This window comes from Drosophila obscura, unplaced genomic scaffold, assembly GCF_018151105.1.
Source record: "Drosophila obscura isolate BZ-5 IFL unplaced genomic scaffold, ASM1815110v1 contig_4, whole genome shotgun sequence".
NCBI lineage: Eukaryota > Metazoa > Arthropoda > Insecta > Diptera > Drosophilidae > Drosophila > Drosophila obscura.
Window position 1 is genome coordinate 4,160,509 of NW_024542828.1, and position 21,216 is coordinate 4,181,724.

General features: G+C 41.4%; 1 protein-coding gene across 2 annotated transcripts in view; it reads right to left on the minus strand.

Moving 5' to 3' along the window:
• Positions 1 to 21,216, minus strand: part of LOC121404747 — a 100,709-nt gene that overhangs the window by 65,370 nt on the left and 14,123 nt on the right. For both annotated transcript variants that reach the window (XR_005968179.1, XR_005968180.1), the window contains exon 2: positions 3,388 to 3,581. The gene's annotated coding sequence lies outside the window, so the exon portion shown is untranslated. The remainder of the gene's footprint in view (positions 1 to 3,387; positions 3,582 to 21,216) is intronic.

Sequence of the window (21,216 nt, forward strand, 5' to 3'; positions counted from 1 at the left end):
GGCACATGCACAACATTCATGCGTCGTGTGGCACATTAGCACGTCTGACCCCCATTCAAGGCAATTGGTTTTTTGGCCCCAACACCCATCGGTGGGTAATGGGGTTTGGTTTTCTTCTTTTGGATAAATTTGCACACAAATTATGTTATTTTTTTTCGCAAACACTGAAAGAAATCTTCAAGTAGAAAACAGACAAGAAACTACAAAACTAAACAAAATAAATACAATTTCTGGTGAGGATTTAGGAACCCCCCTTGCACACATTTTCAAACCCATTCCCAATCAGAAAGCAATCCCAAAAACCAATCGAAGAAACCACTCAAAAGCCAAGACCCAACCACAGAGACCTTCGCATTCCAACGCATCCGCTCTGGTATCTGTCTGTATTTTATTTTTGCTGTATCTGTATCTCTGTATCAGTGTATCTGTTTGCCTGTCAAGTTGGTTAAGATATCGGATATGTGCATATATCTGTATATCTGTATCTGTATCGTATATATATTCCCATATCGATTTCAATGGCCAACAGAAAATAATTAAGTTCTCAAAAAGAGATAAAAATCATGTTAGCCGCTGGATCAATTAGTTGATTTTTTAACCATAAAACCAGACATATATCAATTTTTCTACTCCATCCACTGATTCCTTCACCTCTTCTGCCTCTTCATCTGTGCCTTTCTGCCTCTTTTATAGCCCCCTCCCTTTGGCTTCTTGTACGCCCCCAACTTCTGCCTCTCTGGGGAGCAATCCGCGCGCTTGGAGCATAAATTTACATATGAGAATGTCTTGAGAATGCTTTTTGAAGGCTGTTGAAATGTTGCTGCTGCTCCAGAGGAGGCACCTTAGCACACCTGCCGCCTGCTGCCTTGCCCTGAAGCCACAAATATCTCTCTCTATCTCTCTCTGAAAGGGAGGCACAGGAGGAGTCCCAATCCCAAACTGGATTCTGGGATACTGGACATGCACATGCTCGAACGTCAGTAACTCATTTATCGCTTAACTAAAAGCGGGAAGAGCAGCCTGCCCAAAGCAAGCTCTCCCTCCCTCTACAGACACTCCCCAAACTCTCCTTTACCCCACCCCAATCCTGTCTTTTCCCTCCCTCTTGCAGACACAACTTTTGGTTTCAGTTTCTGTTTCGATATCTTTGTTTTTTTTCTTTTATTTTGACAACGAATTTGCATGCACTGGAAACTGTGTTTTGAGGCTTGTTAATTTTGACTAAAGTTTGCGCTGCAGTTACGTGCCACGAGAGTTCGCAGAGACTCCGATCCAACGATCCACAGACCATTGCGTGACTGAACCCAAAAACCGCGAGAGACTTACGCATGCGCGCGCTTACAAACGCCAAAAAATATATACAAGAAATAACAACAAAATAAAAAAAGAACTGCTAAAAGCAACAAAAAAGAATTGGTAAAACAAGAATAAAAAGAAAAAACTTGGTAAAAAAGAGAAACAGAGTAAAATGTGAAACAAGAACCAAAACAAAGTGTTCCAATGTTTCCGTTTCAAATTCTATGGAACAAGACATTCGCTGAGGCTCCAAATGGTGCCCCCAAAGGCAGAGGCAGCGAGTCTCGGAGTCAGTCCCATTGTGCGGGACAGTGGGACAAGTGGGGACCGGACACACACAGGACAGAGAGACAATTGGCGCGCAAACAATTGTTTCGGTTCTTCGGCATTTCGGCTTTAAAGCCTAAAGAAGAGGAGTTTCCCTCTTGGAGCTAGTGGAAGACAGAGTAGCGACAGGGGTACAGTGGGGTAAATGCAGGAAATTCTACTCTCATTTAAAGAACTTTTTCCTCAAGGCATTCTTCTGTGGATACAACCTCTGTAAGTTATCATTCATTCATTCATTTGATGTGTATTTTTTCCCATTTTCTATCTACCACACCCACTGTAAATCCCCACCTCTACTCTCTGGGCACTGCCTCTCTACCTCCTCTGTTGCTGCTGCCTGTTGCACTGTGCTCTTGCGATTGTGCCGCAGATAAAAGAAAGGCACTTGAGCATTACAACAAGAGGCAAGAGGCAGCCAAAAGCCATGCCAAGATTTCGTTTTGGTTTTTTCTGTGGCCGGACAAAAGTGCAAGAGAATTAACAATTCATTTTATTGTTAAGTATCTACGGTGGGGCGTTTCGAGTGTGGGGAGTTTAGACCACATCTTGTTAGGGCCTGGCCTGTGTTGTCTAGACTCTCCTTCTAGCCTCCTGCTCTTTGCAGCTCTCGGCAGCATCCTCTTCCTTCTACTTTCAGCCGCTTCCTTACGTGTGTGTCCTCCCCTCTTTAACAGAGTTTTCTTCCTTATTTTTTCCTAGTTAATAATGCGATAATTTCATTTTCATTCAAAGCAAATCGAAGGCCAGAAAAGGGAACGTAAAAAAGAAGGAAAGTCGAAGGTTTTAATACCCTTGAATAACTATATTTTTATAGATCATATAGGGACATTGAAACTTACTTTAGGATATATTTCTCATGCTCTGAATGCATTAAACTATCAATTTTTAAAATTCCTTACATATCACGGGCCATGCAACAGCGCCCCTCGGTCTTGCTTCTGAATATACTTATTTATCTTAGAAGATCGTTCAAGCTCTCTTTTCTGCATTGAAATATCATTATACCCCTCTTAGGAGAGCGTATAAAAATAGCTACAACAAGAGCCTGGCTACCGTATTACGGACAGAATGAGGGGCCCAACCCATAGCATAGAAAGAGTCAGAGATATGCAAAGGAGAGCGAGAAAGAAGAATGAGTGGATGACGGGGGGAGAAGACACTGTTTTCTGTTGCTTTTGCGAATTTCATGGCGTGTTGCGGCAACATGTTGCCCAAAAGACATGGTACGGTACGGCCTGGCCCTGGTCTTTCTTTCGTTTCGGACTTCGATTGCGGTGGGGCAGAGGGGGGTACAGTGGGTACAGGGGTAACCCTGATGCATGCACAAAATTTAAATTATGTTGTTTTGTCGCATGTTTTCCCTGCTTTTTGTTGTATCCTTTTGACTGTGTCTGTGCCTTTAGCGTATTATCAATGAATAAATGAAAATGTCTTTTGTCCACTGCAACCGTGGGAGAGGAGAGGGTAGGGGATGGTAGGGGTAAATTGTTGCTTGGCTTTACATCTTCCTTAAGCTGCTGTTTTGTGTCACAGCCAACCTGTCATTTGTACATTGAATTGCTGGCTGGCTGCTCTGTCGAGAGGTCTCTTTGGAGCCTCCGTTCCCCGTGTTGAAATTTACATAAAATCACAGGAAGCACTTAGGATTAATAGGGGTACTCCTGCTTCTTCGCCCCCCTCCACAACCTGCTTCAGTGGTGTCATGGGTTAAGCATTTGTTGTGTTAAGCGATCAATGCATTCAATTTGTGCTTTGATTTCTTACCTTTTATGATGCGCTGCTCTGCTGCTTCTGCTATTCGCTTGTAATCCATGTAGGAAATGCACTTTGTTTATCCATTCAACGACGCGAGAGAGTGTAATCCACTAATCCAGAGGTTAATCCACTAATCGAGAGGTTAATCCACAATTTCCAGAGCGAAGTTAATCCAAATCCGAAGCGTAGTAATCCAAATTGCACTTAAAATAGAGGAAAAACCAATAAAAATTAACACCACATTCAAGTACTGGCGCCATCTGTTTGCGTGTAGCCGAAGTGCGCAGACGGAAGCGGGAATTTTAAGGGTAATTTGGCCGTTGTTGTGGGGAAATTTTGAATTTTTAATCGAATTAATTTGTTTTAATCAATTTAATTTCAATTAAAATAATTTAAGTTCCCAAAACTAATCTATAAAATAAAGTAATATTAAAAGCAAGTATTTTATTTAAATTCAAGCAAAAAGTTGAATAGTTTTCCCAGAGCTCGTTGCAATTATTTATATAACCAAAAGAAGTTCCTGCCTGCTCCTTTGACATTTTCCCACCTTTTAATGTCAGCGACCGAACGAAATGTCGCATCGGATATGGGGAGAGTCCCCAAAGCCCCCAAAACCGAAAGATCGAAACTCCAAAGAACTTCAGTGCAAAGAACAAAAATAAAACAATAAGAACGAAAGAACTGGCAACGAGGAAGCAGCAGCAGAAGTGGAAAAAGCTGTCAGAGAATTTCAGTTTCCATTTGCTGATCATTTCGGGGGGGTTGGGGGGTTTCCTCCGATGTGGAGGGGCTGTCATATCCTTTTGCGGTAAACGACATCGCCGCCTTTTCAGTGGGCAGGGAAGGGGAAATTCATTTGCGCCAAATGTCATTATTGTTGCTCGTTTGTTGCGCTTGCACCTTTCTGTGGTAGTGGCAGTGGCAGTGGCATTGGCAGTGGCGGTGGCAGCATCTTCTCTGTTGGGTCTTTTGTAAAACTCCCTCGTTAAACAGATTATTTTCACACCGACTGACTGCCTGCTGCTGCAGGAGTCTGCTGCTTTGGCTGCTGCCAATTTGGTAAGAGAATTGAATGGGGAGGCCCACAAATGGTGGCACAGGCACGAATGGAGCGGCAAGCCCTGAGAGACTGAGAGCAGGCGTTAATAATGCGATTTCAATGCAATTGCTGGTCCCCGCTCTGAAAGTGCGAAATGTTTTTTGTGTTATTTTCTGTTTTTGTGGCTTTTCGGGGACAGAAGGAGTGACACATGTATGCACATGGTTTAGAAGGTTGCCCCAACAATGGGGCAGAAGCTTTCGGAGACTCCACTGATTGTTAATTGCCCAAAAGGAGGAGTATTGCTAGAGTTTTCGTTTGCCGTTTTTGAGTTTCAAAAGTTTTGATGATGCCGTGCCGGCCGATGGTTAAAGATTAGATTTTATTATCAAAAGAAGTCCAGATAAAACGAAAGTAAGGGAAGGAGGCAGTAAAAGCTCGAAAAAATATGAATAACTTCTAGAATTTTATCAATGTGAAAAGTAAAGTAAAGCTACATTCTACATTCCACTGGTGGACACGCTCCAACGCACGTAGCCACATTGGAATAAAGAAGAAGGAGAAGAAAGAGAAGGCGAGGTAGAATCACGAAAAGAAACCCTTGGAATGCAAAAACTGTTTTATGGCAAACACTCAAAGCATTAACACGCAGCGACGGTGACGGGGTAGGGAAGGAGAGGCCACAATCAGCAATAAAAAGAAGCGAGAGAGAGGAGTGGAGTGGAGGGGAGACCACCTACGCGTAACTGTTAACCAAATTCGATGTGTGCATAATTTTCGTAAACTATTTATTTGCGTTGTTTGTTTTGATCGCGAAAATATTTTGCACTCCACTGCGGCTGCGTAATTTGTTCGAAAGTCTCGAAAAATGGGGGGCCCGCCCCGCGTGACACGTGAATGACAGATCATAGAACCACATCACGCCCAAAAACATCCATAAATATTTTTGTCATTTACGCTCTCTGCTCTAAGGCGGGCTCTCTGGAATGAATTTATGGTCGAGAGTCGTAAAAAAGCCGTAAAAAGCGAGCATCATAAAATTAGAAATAGTCGCAAAATAGTCGCCGGCCCTCGATTGTGTACAAAATATTTAATTAAACGATCCAATCGATCGATGGATGAGTGGATGGGTGGGTGGCCCACCCACAGTCCTCGTCTCCATTCCGATTTGATACGCGAGTGTGCGCGTTCATTTGATTTATTCAGGCCCCCCACCCAATGCGGACACATTTTAATGAGCGGCATTTCAATGCGCAGCCGCAGTTGGCCGAATGTGTACGGACGAGTATTTTGGTCTCTAAAAATAAATGAGGGAGAAATTGTGGGATGGTGAGGGAGGGGCTGGTAGGGAGGGAGGTGGAGCCATATGCAATGGCACGGAAATTCCTCGACGTTTTGAACGCATGCCAAAATGTGCTGGCGCCATCTGATGGATAGTGGCGGAACCAAGCCAGCAAAAAAGGGAAAGTTTTTCCGGCTTTCGGAATTTTCCTCCACACTTGAGCAGGAGGAACAAAGGGACATTCTCTGGGGGTTTCAGTCTCCGCTAAAGGATACTGGAAAGCTGTTTTGGGCAAGGATATTTAAAGATGGTTTCCGCCATAGCTAAAGGACTATTTAGGAACAGCTTTAATTCTCTTTATCACAAGGATATGGGGAGTGGGTTGCTGTCTTTGCTAAAGGATAACAGAAGATGCGGAGAGCTTTGATGTCCTTTTCTGCAAGGGATATTTCAATTGGGATTTTCTTTTATCCTAGTTTGGTCATTTATTTACAGGAAATTTATTGTTCCTACAGGGAACTTTTTGGTAAAAGCTTTCCCCAAAAGGATATTTTCTTTTTTTCTATTAGAAGACCAGGTGACGCCCTCTAGGGCTCAGATTGGGTGATCAAGGAATTTTCGGATGAAACCGAGGTAAATGTCAGGCCTTTCACTCGGTGTTATTATAATAATTATTAACCTTTTCTGGTCCACGAGGTTGGCGCTTAAACGGAAGGGCCTAGCTTGTTCTCTCGCTTTTTGGTCCCCTGTTAGTGCAGTTGTGCAGATTAAGAAAGACTCCATTTTTATATACCCGTATATATGCTCGTATATAAAGTGCCAATTGGCTGTGACTCTGAAGCAGCTTTCATACTTCCAAAATAAATTTATAGTCTTCTCTCTACGCCTGTCACCGAAAGCAATTAAATAATAATAAATAAAAAATGCCAAGAAGCTCCATAAAAATTCAAATCAAATATCAAACCATATTTCTTGAGCATATCATCATACATCATCGTCATGCAACAAGCAACATATTTATGATTAATACAACAACAACAAATGTGGCAACAATGTACGAAAAAGCGTGTAAATTAGTTGTAGACAAAAGACAGCAACAGCAATGGAGAGACCTGAAGACCACACACAGGCATCAAAGATGCAATCAGAAAAGATACCAGAAAACAAAACGAGTAAAAACGAGAAGGAACGTGTGAGTCGCTTCTAAAGACGCGACTCTACTTATACCCGTACTCAGTCCGTATTTACATTTTTGAACATATGATTTTTTAGAATATTAGCATTAAAAAAAACATTTTACATTTTACATTTTTTTGGTACATCTGTTATCTACATCTACATATATTATGTATATTCTACATCTAACATGTAGATTATACATACATGTACCATTTAGATTCTACATCTCCTCCGCTAGGGGTTGCTCGCGCACTGAACGCGGCAGAGTGTGCGAGCGAGATGGAAAATGAGCTGTGTTGTCGTTGGCTGGAGGGGGCAGGGGAAGCAACTGAAAATTAATTTCGTCATTTTGGCCATAATTATGATCCGATCTGATTCAGATTCAGAAGTCTGGTAGATATGAGCATTCTCTACAATACTGCGTGTTTAGTTTTATTGTATCTTTTAAAATGTACCTGCCACAGATTTTCGTCCTTTGTGGGGGCGGAAGGGGGCGGGTCGAAATTTTGAAATACACTTGTAGCAGTGTGATATCACATGAGTCTGGAAACCATATTTGGTTGCCCTAGCTCTTATAGTCTCTGAGATCTAGGCGCTCATCGAGACAGACAGACAGACAGACAGACGGACAGACAGACATGGCTATATCGACTCGGCTATTGATGCTGATCAAGAATATATATACTTTTTGGGGTCGGAAACGTTTCCATCTCTGCGTTACACACATCCACTTTTACCACAGATCTAATATACCCCTTAACTCTTTTTTGAGTACGGGTATAAAAATGAAGTGCGCAAAATATAAATGAAAAAGTTGAAAACGTCAGGCCATAAAAATGAGAAGTTCCTTTTAATTTGTATGACAGTGCCGACACTTAATAAACAATAATCATCATCTTATGATCTCTGGGGAGCTTTCCCCAGAGCTTCCCCATTTCACATAGCCATACCCATGAAATCCTCCCGCCCCCGTGCACGGACTAAGCCATGGAAGCCCTTTAGCTCTGAATCTTATAGAAGAACTAGCTTCTCCGCGTCAATACTACGCTTTACGATTTTTAGGATACTCTTTATTGAAGTCGGTGTTATTCTTAATGTGCAGAAGTTTATTTATATTCTTAATCCTCATAAATATAATAGTCTATGTAGCTTTGCTCTTCTAACTTCAAGGGCATCTAAAATTCGACAAACCTAAATTTGCTTCCTTATTTCTACCCTTTTTGCTTATTTTCTTATCTTTTTTTTGCTGTAAGATTTCTGGTTGTTTTTGTTTACGAGATTTGCATTTTGATGAATTGCTGCGGGTGAGAAAAAGAAAGCGAAATACAATGGTGTCTATTGAGGGACATGAGTGAGACAGAGGGAGAGACACTTGTAAGTCATTTTTCGTGACATTATCTGCATAGAGAGGGGGCGAAAGAGTAGATTGAAGGGAAACAGATTCAAGTGCACTGGGAGGACTGGAGAGGTGGAAAGATTGAGTGTTGGAGAAGTTCAGAATTGTAGAAGTTGACAAATGCAGAATTGGAGAGGTTGGTTGCGAGATTGAGAGATGGACAAATGTTTTATGCTTACTGCGGGAGTACTTCAATGACAAAAAGGGACAGGGGGAGTGTTCAAAGCGGAGGTGGAAGAAGTAGTAACTCGTGTAATCTTTTTGTTGCTGTTTTTTTTTTTTTGTATTTACTTTTTTCTCTTCTCTGTTGTCTGTTGTTGGTCTCTTGTGTGACTTGAAATTTAAATTAACCTTCGGTCTTTTTTTTCGGTCTCTAGTTTTTTTCATTTTTTTTTTTTTGTGTCTTTTTTTGCTGCTGCTGTTGCGGTAATTATTTTTTCATTTTGCAAAAGATACTTGAGCTTTGCTTTGGTTCGAGTTCGGGTTTGAGTTCGGTGGATGTGTGATGTGATGTGATGTTGAGTTATTGTGCAAATTAAAATGAACGATGTGTCGGGGCAGGGTCGCCTTTGAGTTGGTAGCGCCGCACAGCCAATGACAGTCTGACGGCTGTGGCAGGCGGGCAGGCAGGCAGACCCTGAACCTGAACCACAAGTGCTGCTCCGTACATGGTTTTTTCTAGTAGCAGTCGCCTCCGTACATGATGTGACTCTATGACTATGATTCGTGTTGGTTCATGCCATGAATTTTACCCCCTGTCCATTGGCGCGATAAGAATCTGGCCCCTTCCTCCATTCGCAAAAGTTCCCAGCGTCAAGCGGCGGCGGCGGCGGCAGCAGATGAAAAAGCTTTTGGCAGGCAAATATTGACCAAGTGTCGGTTTGGACAAGGTCTAAAAGGGCGCGGGGTTTTGGCGGGGATGGGGAAACCCTGACATCGGTTAAGTGATTAACTTTTTACATGGGCTCCACGTTGCTCTTCCATCTTCATGGCTCCCGCGGTCGCTTCTGTCTCTGATTTAATCGACATTTTCGTAAGACAAAAGGCGGCAATTTTCGGTGGGTTTTTTGTAGTGCCGTTATGCTTGTTCGGTCTAAAACTAGTTACCGTTTAATCGGTGGTTAAGATCTTGATTTATTAATTTTTTTGAGACTGAAAAAACGGAGGTATGATTGAAGGGACTTTTATTGAAATTAATCCGTTTCCACTTAGAGGTTGGATTCTATCATTCTTTGGGCTTTTATTTCCTGCATTTTCTGCAACTATTTTCTGTCGAAATTTAAGTTTCATTTGTGGGTTGGCATTTGAATAAAGTTTTCTTGCACTCCCACACACACCACACTCCCTGTTTGTCTCTCTCTTACCCTCTGTTACCCTCCTCTCTCTCTCTCTCTCTCTGTACATTTCTCTCTTCAATTTCCATTTTGTGGAACCAATTGAGACTTGGAATTTGCCATAAATTGCATGTGCGACAACTGTTCCACTGTCTGTCTGTGTCTGCATTGCTGTATCTGTATCTGCATCTGTGAGTGTGTCTCCATTTGCATTTGCATCTGTGTGTGTATGTGTGTGGGTGTCAGAGGTAGATTCTCCTCTCTCAATGAAGTCTCAAAGTTTTGCAGTTCATTTAAGGTTGAAAATCTTATGGATGCCACAGAAATGTGCAGAGACAATGTTCAGAGAAATATTTCCACAAAGGACACGACCCCAAAATAGAAGGAGTATCTATCTGTATACATATATAGCTGTGTATTTGTGTGTGTGTGTGTATCTATTTTGAATGGGCGAAAAATATGCAAAAACTTGCTGCTGAATTTTGAATGACCTTGGCATAGAGGAAATGGTCTCTCGCATAAAGGGCATTATTTTGAACTTAAACAAGCCGCCAGACAATTGGGGGATAGAACACACACAAACACACACAGATGCATAGCTATATATACATACATATGTATGTACATATATTTGACTATGTGTGTGTGATGGTTCGAGTCGTCGCAATTTGTGCCCCCAAAAACTCAATCAGTGCCTGGCAGCAAACACACGGCAAGGCAGCAGCGGCACAAAACCCATTAGAAACGAGTCCTCCTTCCTCCTTTGGGGATTTCTCTACACGCCTACCCCTTCCGTTCCACCTACCTTCAATAAGGGGGTGTGGCATGCAGCAGCAGCAGCAGCGGCATGTGTGTGTGTCTTCTGCGTGTATTTTGCTAATTTACTAGACAGAAATACGCCTTTAACCCTCGAAGCTCATTTATTATATAAAACACAGTGGCGGCTCCCCAAAAACGGGTGTCAAAGGGTAGCAGAGAGTGTGCCCAGAGGTGGAAGTGAGGGGCAGCATGGGGGAGATCAAGGGTATCAAAGGGTAACAGAGAGTGCCGGGGGGTGCTCGACAGAGAGACAGGTTAACTTTGCAGAGCAGCAGCAGCTGCTGTCCTTCCTTTCTGCTCCTGCTGTCCTTCCGAAGGCAGGAAACAGCAATAGCCGCAGGACATCCCCGCCCAACCCTTTTCCACTCTCTGTCTGCGTGTGTGTGTGTGCATTTTCGAGGGTAGCAATCTGTGAGTGTATGTGTGTTAATTTTTGAAAAGGCATGGCAGGGCAGGGCAGATTTTTTTCTGGTTGTAACCATTTTATATGAGTTTTTAATTACAGAAATTAGTTGGGCCTTCCGCTTGCGCCTCTTCCTTTCCAATTTCTCCACCTCTCTTTTATTCCTTTTCTGCTTCTACTTTTGTTTCTACCTTTTCCTTCTTTCGTTCTTTTTTAGCTTTGTTTTCGGTAGAGGAAAATGGCAAAGGAGAGGTGTGATAAATGGCAGGGATATATGTGATATATAATTTGTAGTTATTTTTTTGGTTTTTTTTTGTTAAATTTAAGGGGAAATATATCCAAGAAAATTCCTCCAATTGCAGCACTTGTCCCTGACTCTTGTCCCCTCTACAATTTTCTTTCTTCTTTTTCCCCCATATAAAGCTTTTCCTGCGACTCATTCTACCCAAAAAGAAGCTTCAATTAAACGCATCCAAAAATCTGTATAAAATATTTAAAATGCAATTAACATTCACAGCGGCCGAAAGAGAGAGACAGGGAAGGAAAAGAGAGAGAGGCAGACAAAGCACAGTGACGTAGAGAAAGAAATGCACACCGAGAAACGGCGAAAAAAAATTTTTGTCAAATCAACTTCCTTCCGTTTTTTTTTGTCGCTTGCGCAGCATAAAATGAAAAATATCATATGAAAATTAACCCCGTGCAGAAGGGCAAAGGGAACGAACTCCCCACCTCGTGCTGGACGAGGACACACCCCGTGCATAAAAAAGAGAGAACCAGAAGTGGGGTAGGGTTGGTGTGGCACACAGCCATGGCCCTGGCAGACAATGTGGCAACAAATTTGTATGTAAATGTATGCAAAAGTAATTAATCATAGTCGCACATGCACACAGAGACACGCACACACAGGCACACAGTGGCACACGAGAGACAGTGCCACACACAGACGCATACACAAAGGATATTCCGAAAGGACATGCAGTGGAAATCCTGAGGTGCAACTTGTTTCAAAGGTTAACTTCATTTTTTTCATGTTGTATGTTATGACAGAAACGGAACACACAGAAGGGCGGGATTTAATTTTTTTTTATTCATAGGGTTTGCCTGTACAGAAAAAGGGTTGAAATTATAAATTAAAAATAAAAGAAATATGAGACAAAATCAAAGGATTGAAAGTGGAACTAAATATAAATGCAATTAGATTAAAATTTAGAATTAGAGATTTCTTTTAAATATAAGTAAGAATTATATTTAAGTAATATTTTCTTGTACATTTCCATTTTCCATCCACAAGTATGGGAATATGGGAAAAGTTCCAATTTAACACGTGGTGTCGTCTCAGCAAATGATTTATGGGGCAGGCAGGCAGTGCACCAAAGAAAAAAGAAAAGCTAAAACAGCTCTCGGAACTCCAAAAGCCTCCTCCTCCTTCCATCTTTTGGTGGCAGCACATGTGTCGCTGCTGCTGCTGCTGCTTTCCACCACCGCCATTGTCTAGTGTGCGCTATCGCCGGGTTGCACTAAGCGGCGGCAGCATCATGGCAGTGGCAGTGCCTCAGGCATGGCCGCCGGCAACGTTATCGTTTTGGGCCAACCACCAACCCCATGGATGGGCGATGAGGAAGGACAAAGGCTGCAGAGAAGGCAGCAGAATGGCTGCTGCTGCTGCCACATGTTGTACTGCCAAAAGGATTTGTCGCCGCTTCTCTGCTCCTCTCGCTCTGTGGTTTCAAATTTCAATATCGCTGCCGGACAGCAATCTCTGGATGGGGCAGGACACACACATGTGTGCCACATACTTGAGACCTTTTTTCCAATCGGATCTCCAGCAGGCAGCAACTGCTTGCGGAATTGGTTTTTTAATCATTTGCTTCATTGGTTTATGGAATTTTTTGATTGAAGTTTAGTTTTTTTTTTAAAGAAATTAAAGCAAGAAAATGTTTTAAAGGATTTTGGATATTTTCGGATTCTATACTTTTCATTAAAATAATATTTTAAATATTTTAAAATACATTTCCCCATTAAAACGCACCGAAAACTGCTCTAAAAATATCACAAATACGAGAACAAGGTTCTTCACAAATATTTCTAGGCAAATATTTTCTCTGCAAATTGCATGCAACATTTGCCAGCAACTCTCATGCCACAACATTTGCATGCAAATCATACACACACGTTGTTCCGCTTTGCCCCTGTTCGCGCTCTCCCTTCCCCTCCCCTCGTGCAACGAAAAAAGCCATAATTTTCCAATTAAGCGAAAATGAGCGATTTATTTGCCATGAAATCAGTGAGAATCGCCGATAAAAATCTCTTCATTCTGTTGCACAGAGCTCTCTGCACGAGTGTCGGTGCCGCATGTCGGTGCACAGTGTCTGTCTGTGTGGCAGTGGCAGTGTCTGTGGCTGGCCAGGGGCCATTGGTTTGCACAGTGGGGCCAACAGACAGCGGCGGAACGTGCGGGCGAAGCGCTTTTTCGCTTCGAAAGTGCAATGCGAAATGTTTGCCGCCGCTGCAATTATTTATTGTGCCACACAGCAGCCCTCAGAGGAAGGGGTAGAAGGGTGGATGCAGGGGATAGAGGAGGAATTTTTGGGGGCAGTGCAACAGCAGCTGCTGTGGGTGGGATGTGCTTCTGCTGCTGTGCCTGCGAATGATGCGATGTCTGAGCCACTTAACCCCCCAAAAAAGGGGACAACACAGAGGGTATTGCTTGTGGGTAGGGTAGGAGTGAAGGGGCATCACCCCCGCTTGGCCACTGGGAATTCGAAAATTCCATGGCTCTGATGTCGCATTGTTTTCCATTTTTTTTCCTTGCTCTTTTTCTTTGGTTTTTTTTTTCGGTGGAAATTGCCTTTATTTCTAGTGGAAAATTGTTAAAGCAAAAACCAATGTAACTTTAGCTAAAGGGTAAAGCAGGAAATTAGAGCAGGAAAGATAAAGACAGATCAAAAGAAAACAAATCCAAAAAAAGGAATTAAAAAATAGTTGCCTGCTTTTAGGGGGCTTCTAAAAAATAGCTCAAAGGAGTTGCAATTTCCTCTGCGATTTATACTTTATTCAAATGATTTTACAGGGTATAAAAATGTCTAATCTACAAGTAAACTCTTGCCCTTTTAAGGTGACAACATGAATTGCTTAATTTTCAACCAGATGAACCTCAAGATACAGCCCTAAAAAAGGTGGCAGAAACTAAACTGAAAGGAAAGGAACTTCAGGGGTTGCTGCCACTTGAAATGTTGCATGTTGCACACAGCAAACCGAAGGCAGGACCTCTCTGGCTATTTAGCACCTGTAATCCAACACTTAATTAAAAATGCAATTTCGTTTTTTTGCTCCTTTTATTTGGGTGCCTCACACGCCAACACCTGATGGAAGGCGAAAGGATCCTCGGAATTGGACTTGGATTTCGGACTCTTGGTGTAGGTGGTGGCATGCCACTCGTTTTGTTGCACACTAACTCGTCGCTTTGTTTAGCATTAATTCAATTGCGAGAGCAGGCACAAGGGCCAGCAGAACTCCCCTCCCTCAGTCACCGCTGTCTTGCGCTTCATTTATCAACAAGAACTCCGTTGCTTTTCACTCGCTCACTCGTCTGCCACTTCCTGCTGCCAAGAACCCAGGGTGATGAAACTAGGTGCCAAATGCAATTTGTGTTGCATTTTTAATTCTTGTGGCCCGTGCACTCAAATTCGAACTGCCTGTTCCTGTCTCACCCTGAAATATCTCTCCTTTTCCATACTCTTTCTGAAGTTTAAGTTGATCATTGGCACACAGACAGTGTTGAAAGGTTCGAAATATTTATGTATCTTTAAGTGTGTCTTTGAGGTGTGAGAATATACATATGTTTATGGATAGGAAATAAAGAAATCTGTTTTGAGTTGATAAATCAATCATAAATTCCTCTTTTTGCGGTAAATCTCTTGAATTTGTGTTATATCTTTAACGTTTACGAGTATTTGAGTAATTATTTTGGAATTTGCAATGAAATTTGAAGTAAAAATATTATTTCAATGATAATTCCTATATTTTCCTCTATATATTTATATTACTCCGTATATTTACTACCTTCCCCCGTGATATATTTCCCTTTACTTTTTGTGCATATTTTCTGTTTATATTCCCTCACTATAAAACAGAATTTATCTACAGAATTCACTCGCAGACACTTACTCGCCTGTCAAAAGAGGGGTCGCTGCACTCTACACTGCTCTGCCGCTGCCTCTTCATTGCACTTGCACTGGCGCCAGATTCCCCAAAAAAGAAACAGCGACTGGGGGATTGTTGCACGCATTTCGCAGAGGAATCTCCAGGTTTCAGGTCCATGAAACGAGAAACAGAACCAGCACCATGACCAGGACCCAGAAGCAGAAACAGCAGCAGGCGGAATGCCCATAAATTTCATGAATTTTCCACACAAAAACACAGAAGGAAGAAGAACCATGAGGGGCAGGCAGAGTAGGAGGGAAATGTAGAGTGAATTTCCATTTTCATTTTTATTTTCTCTGTTAATTTGCAGTGGCAAACGTATTTTTTTTTAGGAAATGGATGCTGCGCCACCAAATGCCGAATGCAAAATGCATTGAAATTTATGAAAAATTAATTTCGAAAATCGTTAATTGAGTGTTTATGGCGCAAACACATACACACAAACTCGAAACGGTGAAAATTCACAGACAGGGACGAACAGAATTATATTTTATGAAATGGAAATATATTTTTAAGCACATAAATATAGAAAACCCAACTGAAATGTTGAGAGATTTATGGGTGTCGCATAAAAATCCCAATTATAATTATTATTTAAAAACGTAACTAACGAAAAATTGGTGACGAAAAGGTACAGACCTATTTGATACCCTTCTACGGAAAATAAACTGTCTTCAGATAATTATCAGAATTATAATTAATTAATTATAAATATTAAAACTCATAAATAAAAATGTTTATTGAATTATCCTTAAAGAGAAATTATATTTTTGCAAAAATATTTCGTTTTTAAACTCGTTTCTTATAGGACACCAAACGCTTTTCTCATTCATTGCCAAGCCTCTCTCTTTAATCATCATACCCTCTGCTACCGTGCAAACTTCTGCTGCCAAAGCAGAGGCTATAATAAACTGCTTAAATCAAATGTCAGTCATTCATTCACTTATTCATTCATTCAGAGGTTGACTTCAATTTGCATTTGCAGCTAAATCATTTGAAAGCGAGTGCCCTCTCCCCCCTCCACTGACGCAAAAACGAGTGAGTGTGAATGTGAATATGAGTGTGAGTGTGGGTACTCGTGTGAGTATGAGTACTCCGTATGCGCATAACAAGAGCAAACAATATTTCTCACATAAATTCACACTTTAACCAATTTGCATGCAATCTGCGGGGGTGAAACGACTTTCAGTCACTCCCCCCGCCCCCATCCCTCTGCCTGTCTGGGGCAGTGCACCCTTACATCGTGCCTGCCCCTTCACCGTGTGGGGTAGAAACAGTGTCTGCATTTTGCGCATGATTCTAGAGGGAAATGGACGGGAGCCGGGCCACATGTGGGGCGTGGGGTGTTCTGTCGTATTTTCTGCTGCATTCAGTGTAGACTTTTTGCATATTTAAATGGATTTCTCTCTAGCCCTCTCTCGCTCTTTCTCTCTCTGTGTGTGTTTGTGTGTGGCAGCCACTGTGGCAAGTGACTGAATGAGTTTGAATGAACTCCAAACGTAACAACACAAAAAAAAAAAAAAATCTGCGGCCCACGGATTGCAGTGTACGAAGTGGAAAAAACATTTCCCTGTTTCTCATGGACATCGTCACAACAGCAACAAAATGCAAGAATATTTCAATGTGAAAATGGGGAAAGAGTAGAGCGGGAGTATATAGAACGGGGTAATGGGGGCCAGCAAAAATGTATATAGGTGGAAACGATATGCAATTCCATTGAAGAAGTAAACAGTGGGTAAGTGCGTAGTTTTTAAAAACCTAAAAAAATAGTATGTTCCAAATAAAGAAGAGAGAAAAATTGTTTCTTTACTCATATAAATTATTACAAAAAGGCAATATCTCTTTTGTTCTCTATATAGTAGTTTTATATGTATTTAGTGCCAATTAAGATCCCCTGGAAATAATTTCATACTCTTAAATCGCATTTTCAGTGAATTGAAGGAGGTAATCCTCATTTCTCATTTCTTATATCTTATATCTTATTTTATAAGCAATTTTTCGATAATTTCTCAGCAATGGAAATACTCGGGAATCTATTACTATAAATACTCGACTCTGCAATAAGTAATATGGAACCTTCCAGCATAAATTTAAATATGTATTTCGAACCACTGTGCATGCCTGCGGGCATTGGTAATGTGTGTGTTTCTTGAGCTCTGCACTGGGACTTCCTGTATGCCGCTCTCGCAAAGAGAACTCCCCTCTCCTTACAAAGGCACCCTTCTCCATCGTGAGGGGCAGCCCTTCCCTTCCTAGACCCCACCTTTGCTGCACTTTGTGGCATTGTAATACGAAAACTTAAATCAAAAGGTGACTAAACGAGAATTTCCTTTTTAAATTAATAAACTCTCGAGTTGGCCGCCTGACGTTTTGGCTAGGACTCGACTGAAACTCTCTTTAGTTCTTGCCTCACTGCTGGCACTGCCACTTGCCCCACTGGCCGCTGCACTCATAAATTCTGCAGACTTTTTGGTGGCAAAGTTTTCTACTGACATTTTTGCGCGCAAAAGTTTCACACTTTTTGGCATTTGACAACCAAAAAAAAATGCAGTAAAATATCTACAGAACTTTAAATTTAAATATAAAAAACAAAAAAGACATACATATTTTTTTGTTTGACAAATCATTAAGTGCAGATCTGCAGATACTTTTTGTGGGGCAGAAATCTCACCTGAAACGAGAGGGAGAGAGGAATGATTCATTAATTATTGTTTTATTGTTTAATAAACTATTGATTTATATGCAAATAATTGAGAACAATACAATTTATGACTCTTTTTGCGAATGACAATAATTATACAGAAAAAACACGATAAAAATCGGGTGGAAAATGAGGAAGAGCACAGGTACTGGAATGAATATGGGATGAAAACGAAGGAAAAATAAATAGAAAATTGGAAGAAAAATGGGTAAGACACATAGAAGGAGATTGGGTAAAAATAGGTTGGAATAATGCTTAAGTAATACCAAAAATATTTTTAAAACTGCTCCCAAAAAACTTTCTTTATTCTGACAGAAGGAAGTCCTCTGAGTCCCACCTTATCTCTGACTTGTTATCACTGAAAACGAATGAGAAACTGAATGTGAATGTAGTGAATGCCATGCATGAATGAATCCGAATCGAATACCTAATGGAAATACCGCCTGCTGCTGCTGTTGCTGCTGGAAGGTTAGAAAACTTCCTTGAAGGCAGTGCCCTCGCGAGTAAATTGTCTGCCTCCGCTTTGGTGGCCTCCGTTGATAAGGATACGCGGCGCTGCGATAAGAACCAGGGGGCACAAACCAGAACGACAGAGAGCATTGAGCTTCCTTCCTGGGGCACAAACAGCAGGCATGTGTGCAACTGCCACGCGCGCGTTTCGCATAGTTTCTAGTATTCCGCGAGGGGTGTGCTGTGCTGTTCTGTGATGTCTGTCCTGACTGCTCGGCTCGCAAGTTTTGCGATATCTCATTTTTATAATTAAAACACTTGGTGCACAGGACATGTGTGTGTCTGCCGTTGACTCTGCCACTGTGTGGCATGTGCCCCTCTGGGTTACGTTCTGGGGTTCTGTTTTCTGTTCCGGGGGCAAAGCATTCCATCCATCGTCTGTGGCACATTCCATCGAAGCCAAAGGAACAGTAGTCCGGCCTCCCTTCCTCCCTCCCTCCCTCTCTATCTATCCTCCCTTTCTGTTGGCTTCTGTCTCCCTCTGCCCTTAGCTCTCCATCTCCCTCCGAAGGGTGATATTTATCAGCTGCTTGGCAGGGCAGCAGCAGGAGGCGAATGTGTGGTCTGTCCTGCTAACCCGTATCCTGGCCAACAATCTACAGCCAAAGGATGAGAGGGATGAATGTTCGTTCCACTGAATGCGAATGCGAATGTTCCGACAGTTTTAGCGATTGTTTTGTTGATTGGAAGTCGGAATTGAAAGCGATATCTTGTGGATTGGTAAGGGAAAAAAGAGCTGCGGAATGAAATGAACGTTTCCTTGGCATCTAGAACTAAGAATTATGGATTGGAAATGCTAATCGTAGGTTATAGCCATTGATGTCTTATGGATTGGTTGGAAAAATGAAGCTACAGAGTTCTCTAGGGCTTCTATGAGGTTGAAACGTGGAATAAAAAGGATATCTTATAGATTTGCTGAAGGAATTGAAGGAATCATGAATGTTGGCTGCTTAATTTTGGATCTTAAATGTATGGCTTTCCTTTACATTCAAAACTTTTCTTTTTGATTGAAATAAATGAACCTTCAAGTCAAACGCAACTTTTAAATAATGTCTAAAAATCCACACAAAAGTGGCATAGAAAATTGTGTGGAAAACCTACCCGCCTGACTGGTGGAAAAGTCGCCGAAAAAGTAGGCAAAGCGGAAGCCATAAATGAAATTAAAACAAAAAGCGAGAATGAGAGACGGTCTGGCCGCTGCTGTTTTGGCCATGGCCATGGCATGAGGAAGGACTCTCTGTTGGTCTGTCTCTGTGTCTCTGAGGACTTGAAAATTAGGGTCACTGGGTGTGTGTCACATTTTCCGGGCGGGAAAAGCATTGCGTAACTCAGAGAGAGAAAGATACAGAAAGCGTGGAATGCTATCCAGAAAGATACGAACAAAAAGTCCCAAAATATATCTACAACAAAAATTTTGTTGCTGATTTTTTCATTCTTTATTTTTCTTTCTACCATTTTTCAATGCGGCGGCGCCCATTTTGCCTGTTCCTGTGTGTTTCTTTCATTTTTCTTTTGCCGAAACTTTTTCCCTGTTTTTTGTATTCCCATATACGTATATTTCTATGTACATATATATCGTGTATATATATATTACTATTCTTTGTTCCGACTTTTGTAGGTTTTTATGTATATTTTTGGTTGACTTTCCCGCTGTTTTTGGCCATTTTTTTGTATACATATTACCACGCCATTTATCATTCGCTCTGTGTGTTTTGGGGCAGTCGTCCTCTCTCTTTCACCATCTCTTTCCCACAGTTATCCCTCTATTTCACACAATTTTCCCCACATAAACCCCTCTCTCCCTCTCTTTCTCACTCTTTATCTATAAATTTCCATATTTCTAACATTTTTTCGCATTATTTTGGTTGGAATTTCGCAGGTAAATAAAAGAGACGACGACGATTCTCATGCGGCTTTAATTTAATTTATTAAAAAAAAAAAACAAAACAAAAAAGGAAAACAGTTCTCGGCATTTCCCTGATTTTCCCCGACCCCCCACTGTGCGTGAGAGGCTTCACTTAGAGGAGGCCACTCCCCCTAAAAAAAAAAAGGAAAACTAATGGAAAACTCTGCGAGTGAAAATGAAACCAAGAGAAAACCGCCAAGGGGAAAATGCCTCGAGACTGCGTTTTGTTTTCGTGTTTCGGTTCTTGACATTTCCTGGTGCCCCCACAGTCCCTCCACCACCCGCGACGACTCCTTGATTCTGGCGCTGACTTTGAGTTCTGGTTGAGAGGGTTTCTGTTGTGGGGGTTTGGGGGGTTCCTCTGCGTGTTTGCATTTGACACATTTAATTCCAATCCTCCTGCTGCCATTCCCACTCTGCTCTGCTCTCCTCTCTTTCTCCTTTATGCCGCTTTCCTGCTTTATTCCCTTTCCCTTCTTCCATCTCCTCCTTTATTTTTGCGCCTGACGCTGACATGATTTATGAATTATGCGACGAAACATGAAACGAACTTGAGTTCTTAATTTGGGAGACCTTTAAACGCGAAACCGTCTTTGAAAGCAATACAAAAAAGGGTTTGGATTTGGTTTGGAATATTGAGATATGGAGAGATATGGCAAATCGTTTGATTACAAGAACAAGTAAAGGCAAGGGGAAAAAGTATAAAAACCAAAGAGTATGAGTCCAATATTGAGTGATATTTTATTTTTATTTTTCTGATATTGTTTTACTTTTCAGTGGTATTTTCTTTGTATTTTTTTGGTGTTTTATAAATGGAAAAAACAAAGGAAAATACTCTAAGGCGCATCCAAAAACAAAACCAAATCTTTTGCTATACAAAAATCTATAAAAATCCAAAGTCAAAAGACAATTTTCAATGAAAATCCATTAGGAAATCCAAATGAAAACACGTGTATGTTTTGCTTTTCCACAACCAATGAAAAACAAAAACGGACGCCAGAGAAAAACATTCAAGAAATCAAGAGGAAAATGAAAGCAGAGGAAGATAAAGAAAATGTTTTTATTT